Raw genomic sequence first — 8,882 nt, 5'->3', positions numbered from 1 at the left:
GAATACTTATGTAAATAAGGTATTTCAGTTTTTTATTTTAATACATTTGCAAAAATGTCTAAAAACCTGTTTTCACTTTGTCGTTATGGGGTATTGTGTGTAGATTGGTGAGGAAAAACATTAATTTAATACATTTTAGAATAAGGCTGTAATGTAACAAAATGTGGAAAAGTGAAGGGGTCTGAGTACTTTCCGAATGCACTGTACATGCAATTCCGTCCTTGAAACATTTAATTGAAATTCTGTAGAATATCATTAATTCCTATGGAGGACTGCTCCTACCAATATGGCCGAAATGGCCGACCGCTGGCTTCAAAGCCTCTCACAGCATCAGCAATCCTGGGTTTATATGCATCATTGGGCCTAACAGGGGTTTGCCTTTTGCAGTTCCAGCATCATTACTTTGATCTAGTTCATGCAAACAGGAGCATGCTACCTGGGATTAATTTCATCTCAACTGAATAGTGTCTCTGGCTATATACAAGGTAATATTAGGGATTGATGGCGGTGGCCATAGAGGCACAGTACCTGTATAATATTATTATCCTAAGGCTCTGCCTATGTGCAGTATACACCAGGGTGTAGATCTCAGACTACTATCAAGGTATTAAAGGAAACTTTACAGAAGGTCATGCCTCGCTCAAGGGCATAGCGACAGTATTCTCACCTTTTCAGCTCCAGTATTCTAACTAGCAACATTTTGGTTACTGGCCCAACGCTCTAACCTCAATGCTACCTGCCACCCGTGTTGTTCTTGATAAGTCCGCGGATCAACTCCCTCCTCTCGTTCTCCATTGCTCTGATCTTCATCTCATAGCTGTGCTCTCTTTCGTTGCTCTTTATGAGGGCATCTCTAGTCTTTTCTATGTTCAGTCTCAGGTGCAACAGGTTCTGTCTTACCTTTCGGTGTTTCTCCAACTCCATCGCTTTTCTTTTCAATATTGCCTTCTCTTTCTCATTCTCCTCCTTCATCCTTTCATTCTCGCCTTCCATTATCTCTCTCTCTGACTCTCTCTCACTCACTCTCTCTCGCTCTCTCACACTCTCTCTCACTCACTCTCTCTCTCCATATGTCTTCCCCTTCTCTTCCACCTCAGTCCTTACCGCCTTCTCTCTCGTTTTCCTTCATTTCACCCCTCACTCTCTCGACCTCCTTCTTCTCCAATTTCACCTTCTCCACCTTCTTCTTAAACATGTTTTCTGTTTCAACTTTTTCATCACTCCTTCCAAATCTTCTCAGACTCTGTCGTTTATCTTTTCTGCCACAATCTTAATACACTCTCTGCATCTTAGGCTTCCATTTCTCCTCTATCACCTCCCTCACCTGATCTACCTCCTTCTATTTTTTCTCCTCCATCTCTGACGTCACCCTCCCTACCTCTATCTTCAGCTTCTCCCCCTTCTCTGACGTCACCCTCCCTACCTCTATCTTCAGCTTCTCCCCCTTCTCTGACGTCACCCTCCCTACCTCTATCTTCAGCTTCTCCCCCTTCTCTGACGTCACCCTCCCTACCTCTATCTTCAGCTTCTCCCCCTTCTCTGACGTCACCCTCCCTACCTCTATCTTCAGCTTCTCCCCCTTCTCTGACGTCACCCTCCCTACCTCTATCTTCAGCTTCTCCCCCTTCTCTTCCTTCCGCTCCTCATACTCCTCCCTCTTTCTCTCTGCTTTTTCCTCCCTCTTTCATCCTCTAATTCAAGCTCTCCAACTCTTCTTTTACTCTTTTCACCTCCTCTTTCGTCTTCTCTTCCACATCTATTTTCATTCTGTCCCATTTCCTTCTCTGTTTTTAATCATCTCTCCTGTTCTTGCTGTCTTCTTCAGTCTTTCATCCACCTCCACTTTCAACTGTTCCACTATCTTATTCTTCCTCTCCAACTTCTCTTTCTCCTTTTCCAACTTTCTCCAACGTTTCCAGCTTCTTACTCTTTTTCGCCAGTTTCTCTTTCTTAGTATTTGGTAGTTTATTCAGGCGCCTTATTACTATTATAAACTGGTTACCAACGTAATTACAGCAGTAAAAATACATGTTTTGTCATACCTGTGGTATACGGTCTGATATACCACGGCTTTCAGCCAATCAGCATTCAGGGCTCGAACCACCCAGTTTATAATATCCCATATATTGCATCCTTTGCTACTAGTGTTACAGTTGCTTTGTCGAAGCAGGTCCAGATATCCTAATCCTGACAGCATTCTTGAATCCTGATATCCTAATCCTGACAGCATTCTTGAATCCTGATATCCTATTCTTGACAGCATTCTTGAATCCTGATATCCTAATCCTGACAGCATTCTTGAATCCTGATATCCTAATCCTGACAGCATTCTTGAATCCTGATATCCTAACCCTGACAGCATTCTTGAATCCTGGTATCCTAACCCTGACAGCATTCTTGAATCCTGGTATCCTAACCCTGACAGCATTCTTGAATCCTGATATCCTAATCTCACAGCACCAATTGTTCTGTAAACACCAGTGAGAATCTCACAACATCAGGAACCATCTGTGTCATTGGTTGATAATCATGTGACTCATAGATGCTGCTGAAAGCAAGTGAAATGCAATAATCATGTGGAGTTTCACCCAAGTCGTTAACTCCTGCTCATCTCCGCTGGCATGAACAGAGCCACATATCATATTGTATGGAGTTGCACCTAAGTTTCACCCCTGCTATGTTCCCCTGACATTTATGCAGCAACCTTGAATCATGTGGAGTTGCACCTATCCAGACCCTCGTGTTTCATCTCTACCTCCTCCCGCTTCTTCACTTCTTTGTCTTCCTTGTTCACCCTCTGGATCTCCTCCACCACCACATCTCTCTGCCTTGCCACCTCCTTCTCCTTTATCTCTACCCCCTCCCTCTTCTTCACTTCTTTGTCTTCCTTCCTCACCCTCTGGATCTCCTCCACCACCACATCTCTCTCCCTTGCCACCTCCTTCATCTCTACCTCCTCCCTCTTCTTCACTTCTTTGTCTTCCTTCTTCACCCTCTGGATCTCCTCCACCACCACATCTCTCTCCCTTGCCACCTCCTTCATCTCTACCTCCTCCCTCTTCTTCACTTCTTTGTCTTCCTTCTTCACCCTCTGGATCTCCTCCACCACCACATCTCTCTGCCTTGCCACCTCCTTCATCTCTACCTCCTCCCTCTTCTTCACTTCTTTGTCTTCCTTCTTCACCCTCTGGATCTCATCTCTCTGCCTTGCCACCTCCTTCTCCTTCCTCTCTACCTCCTTCCTCTTCTTCACTTCTTTGTCTTCCTTCCTCACCCTCTGGATCTCATCTCTCTGCCTTGCCACCTCCTTCTCCTTCCTCTCTACCTCCTTCCTCTTCTTCACTTCTTTGTCTTCCTTCCTCACCCTCTGGATCTCATCTCTCTGCCTTGCCACCTCCTTCTCCTTCCTCTCTACCTCCTTCCTCTTCTTCACTTCTTTGTCTTCCTTCCTCACCCTCTGGATCTCATCTCTCTGCCTTGCCACCTCCTTCTCCTTCCTCTCTACCTCCTCCATCCTTGTCTTAATTTCTTCCTTTGCACTCTCATCACCTTTCTCCTTTATTTTCACCATCTCTCCCTCCTTTTGTATTTTCTCCAGCAGTTTATAGAGAATATTCACAGTGTCTTCATGCATTTCTGCATTTACACTCTCCTTTACTCTCTATCTCCCTTTCCATTTCTCTCCTCTAGCCCTCTCTCTCTCTCCATCTGAGGAGCAGGCTGGGAGAGAAAAGACATCTAGTGAAATGTGAGCTGCTCACCAGGGTTGCTGGCAGACGGCACCACCTGCTGTTGTCCACACTGAACCCCTACACTGTTCCAGGAGCACTGTACTGAGGATGGGTGTGTTAGATACTGGGAAAGCCCCCCCCGTCCCCAATTTTTTTTTTTTTATATATATTTATGAATCAATAAGTCAATCAATAAGTCAAACTATTCAACCCAAACAACCAATCAGTCAGTCAATTAACCCAACCAATTAATCAGTCAGTCAATTAACCCAACCAATTAATCAGTCAGTCAATTAACCCAACCAATTAATCAGTCTGTCAATTAACCCAACCAATTAATCAGTCAGTCAATTAACCCAACCAATTAATCAGTCAGTCAATTAACCCAACCAATTAATCAGTCAGTCAATTAACCCAACCAATTAATCAGTCAGTCAATTAACCCAACCAATTAATCAGTCAGTCAATTAACCCAACCAATTAATCTCTGTTTGTGAGAGACACAAACACATGCTGCCGGTTGCTATTCTATTCTTTTATATGATATTCAGCCCACATCAGTCTAGTCCAGTCTAGCCCAGTCTAGTCCACTTCAGTCTAGTCCAGTCTAGGCAGTTAAAATGAATCCCCATTATTGACTAACAGTAAAACAGATCTAGTCAGATTTAATCACACTTGCTAACAGAGGGGGCATTGTATAACTTTATAACAGGTAACCAGATTGTTTAAGAAAATAGCCCACACATGGCCACTTGATTAGCACAAAAAATAAAATAAAAAGTATGAAAATGTATGGATTCACTATTGTAAGTCGCTGCGGATAAGAGTATCTGCTAAAATGACTAAAAAAATGTTTTAAGATTAGGCTACAGATTATTTTTCAGAGCACAAGGATCGTCTGTTGTTCTCTCTCTGGGTTTTCAGGTCACTGGGGAAAAAAATAGATGGGGAAAAAAAGGAAAGAAATTAAATATCTATACATTTCCAACTAATGAGGTCAAGTATCTAGACTTGGGTGTCACTCAGGCCAATAGGTTGCTGATAGGTTTGTGTTTTGCTCTTCATCAAGTGTTCAGCGGAAGTGACTGAGAAATCAAATTATGATGCTCCAGAATGATGGCCACAGAGTGCTGGTCACAGCTAGATTGAGATTATATTTCTATGGTTCTGGTACTGTCACATTGCCTAGGCCTGTGCTACACCAGTAATTCACCTATGCTTTGCCAAATGTGTCATTACTTTACTTACATGATTTGTGAAGTGTTTATGTAGGCCTTATAAAGGGCCGATGAACCATATAAAGGGTTTATGAACCGTAACATCACGTTACCATCGCTGGTGACCAACACCCCAGCCAGCGGCAGCATTATGCTGCTGTAGTAGGCTATGTAATGAGATTTCTGACAGTAGAGGACACTCTATGCATTTGAATCCTTATGCCATTGACTGCTTGAGACATGGAAGCCCGCTTGAAACATTATATCTGGAAAAATAGGCCTAAATCCCTCAAATCATTTAACACCAGGAATGTGTGTGTGTGTATTAAATCTGCAGTCTGATGCACAGCTGCAAGGTCCATAAGGCCTCTGCATACACACAATCCAGCTGTGTTGGAATAGACAGTGCCAAAGAAGGCAGTGAGGACACAGGGAGGACTGAGAATGCAGTGAAAATGCAGATTATGTTGAAAAGTCCCCGCTCAACAGCCAGCACAAGTTTGAGTAGGCCTATATGATGTCTAGGGACACATTGCTCTGATTACAGTTAAGCCCCACATCTCAGCTGTGACCAGAGCATTGGGTCCAGCTGCAGACCTCATCTCTCAGGCCCCCTCTCTATACTGCCACCTACTGAAGACCTCATCTCTCAGGCCCCCTCTCTATACTGCCACCTACTGAAGACCTCATCTCTCAGGCCCCCTCTCTATACTGCCACCTACTGAAGACCTCATCTCTCAGGCCCCCTCTCTATACTGCCACCTACTGAAGACCTCATCTCTCAGGCCCCCCTCTCTATACTGCCACCTACTGAAGACCTCATCTCTCAGGCCCCCTCTCTATACTGCCACCTACTGAAGACCTCATCTCTCAGGCCCCCTCTCTATACTGCCACCTACTGAAGACCTCATCTCTCAGGCCCCCTCTCTATACTGCCACCTACTGAAGACCTCATCTCTCAGGCCCCCCTCTCTATACTGCCACCTACTGAAGACCTCATCTCTCAGGCCCCCCTCTCTATACTGCCACCTACTGAAGACCTCATCTCTCAGGCCCCCTCTCTATACTGCCACCTACTGAAGACCTCATCTCTCAGGCCCCCTCTCTATACTGCCACCTACTGAAGACCTCATCTCTCAGGCCCACTCTCTATATTGCCACCCACTGGACACCTCATCTCTTAGGCCCCCTCTCATCTCTCAGGCCCCTCTCATCTCTCATGCCCCTCTCATCTCTCAGGCCCCTCTCTATACTGCCACTTACTGGAGACCTTACCCCTCAGGCCCCTCTCATCTCTTAGGCACCTCTCTATACTGCCACCCACAGGACACCTCATCTCTCAGGTCCCCTCTCATCTCTCAGGCCCCTCTCATCTCTTAGGTCCCCTCTCATCTCTTAGGCACCTCTCTATACTGCCACCCACAGGACACCTCATCTCTCAGGTCCCCTCTCATCTCTCAGGCCCCTCTCATCTCTTAGGTCCCCTCTCATCTCTCGGTCCCCTCTCATCTCTTAGGTCCCCTCTCATCTCTCAGGCCCCTCTCATCTCTCGGTCCCCTCTCATCTCTTAGGTCCCCTCTCATCTCTTAGGTCCCCTCTCATCTCTTAGGTCCCCTCTCATCTCTTAGGTCCTCTCATCTCTTAGGTCCCCTCTCATCTCTTAGGTCCCCTCTCATCTCTTAGGTCCTCTCTCATCTCTTAGGTCCTCTCTCATCTCTCAGCCCCTCCCATCTCTCAGGCCCATCTCATCTCCCAGGCCCCTCCCCCCCTCTCCAACGCCAGAGTAAACGTCACTTTCAGGCATGGCACATGAGACGGTAGCGGAAGACTTCTTTCTGTTTAAAGGAAAACTCCACCGACAAACTATCTTTTGTTTGTTTCATTAGTCCATATGATGCAAAATCCATCATACCGGCTGTATTTCTGTATTTTGAAAGTTATATATCTTGAAAACTTCATTGCTAACACGCAAAACATTTTGGGACAATATCAACAATGGACTAATGAAACAAATACCAAAAGATAGTTTTCGGGTGGATTCATGAAATGAAATATATGCATTCACTACTGTAAGTTGCTCTGGATAAGAGCGTCTGCTAAATGACTAAAATGTAAATGTGATAAACGCAATGGTTCATTGGATCAATCTAAAATTTTGAACATACACTGCTGCCATCTAGTGGCAAAAATCTACATTGGGCTGGTATAATACATGGCCTTTCTCTTGTGTTTCAAAAATGATGTTACAAAAAAAGCATTTTTTTCTTTGTATTATCTTTTACCAGATCTAATGTGTTGTATTCTCCTACATTCATTTCACATTTGCACAAACTTCAAAGTGTTTCCTTTCAAATGGTATCAAGAATATGCATATCCTTGCTTCAGGTCCTGAGCTACAGGCAGTTAGATTTGGGTATGTCATTTTAGGCAAAAATTTGAAAAAAAGGACTGGATCCTTAATTAAAAGGGGTTATTTGAAAAATAACTTATAGGGGTTCCCCCACAGTTTCAATTTGAAGAACCCCTAAAGGATACTCCAGGAACCTTTTATTTTTAGATTGTAGTAGAGCGCAGGCAGTTTTTGATTAGTTTGAGTTTGGAAAAGGGGCGCTCTCCACTTGCCACTATCACAGGGTGTGTGAGGCAAACTCTCAGGGCAACCAAGGCATTGGGGTACAAGGAGGCCATTTGGTTTCTGGAGATGTGCTCCAATGCGTCGATTGGTTCAGCCTCAAGACTTTGAGCTAATCGCAGAAATATTTTGTGTCGATGTCCTTGGAAGCTATTTCCAGTTTTGCGCAGTCCCTGGTAAGCGTCGCAATGACCATGCCTTTGATGGTAGGGATGTACAGGATGCTGAAAACACTTCTGTGCTCCTCAAACTGCATAAAGCGCTTGTTGATGGACTGGATAGCAGAATCAAGAATCTGATTTTAAAAAATGCACTTTAGGGTCAGTCACATGCTCATCCTCTACCTCGTAGCCAAACAGACTCCGCTTCTTCCTTGGACAAACCGTGGGCTGCGAAGGGAAACAGGGCTGAATACCCACTCTTTTGCGCTTGCTACATCGAAGCGTTAGTCTTGGAGAAATACCTTAGTTGAGTTGAATTGAGCCACTGCTTGTGACAGGTTAAAACACTGCAGAGGTAGGCCTATGGATGCGCAGTGTAATAAAATCTGAGCCGTCTATGTCCAATATGAACTGGGTGAGGGGAGCTGTCAGCCTTTTCATATTTCCAATCTATGCTACGCACCAGCCTCTATGACCAGAACCATGTCATGTGCACGAGAGGAGAGATTCTTTCGGCAGTCAGTCAGAAATGTTGACATAGAACCTACTGTCTTGAAGAGAAAGGTAGGCTTAGTTAAAATATATAATTCCCGGCAGGAGTAATCTCGAACCCATCTTCATCTTCCAGGATTGCCATAGGACTGAAGTCTCTGTTAGACAGGATTATTGTCATCATCCAACATAATTCATAATATTTCAATAATGCAAAATATGTTTAAATTCATTGTCTCCCAAGTAGAATGAAATAAACAAGTAAATTAAACAAATTGGGATAGTGACCTGAGCAGCATTCCATGAACTAAAATGCATAAATAATCATATGAAGCAGCAACAATAGACTATTTCTATTCAGGTAGACAAATCAAAATGAAGTTTAAAAAAATGGCTGCTACTGTGACCCATAGAAAAAGGAAGTAGTCAGGAGCCAATAAAATGATAAGCATTCAGGAGCCAATTGAAAGAGGGGGTTCGTTTTCCCTGGGCGGTTCATCAGAGGGGCCTGCGAGATGAGGGGAAGGGCCTGAGAGATGAGGTCTCCAGTAGGTGGCAGTATAGAGAGGGGCTTGAGAGATGAGGGTCCTGAAAGATGAGGTCTGCAGCTAGAGTCTACTGGACCAGTGAGGAAACTGGGGGCTGCCAG

Source organism: Salmo salar, chromosome ssa11 (genome assembly GCF_905237065.1).
Source record: "Salmo salar chromosome ssa11, Ssal_v3.1, whole genome shotgun sequence".
Classification (NCBI taxonomy): domain Eukaryota; kingdom Metazoa; phylum Chordata; class Actinopteri; order Salmoniformes; family Salmonidae; genus Salmo; species Salmo salar.
Note: the sequence above shows the minus strand (reverse complement) of the source record.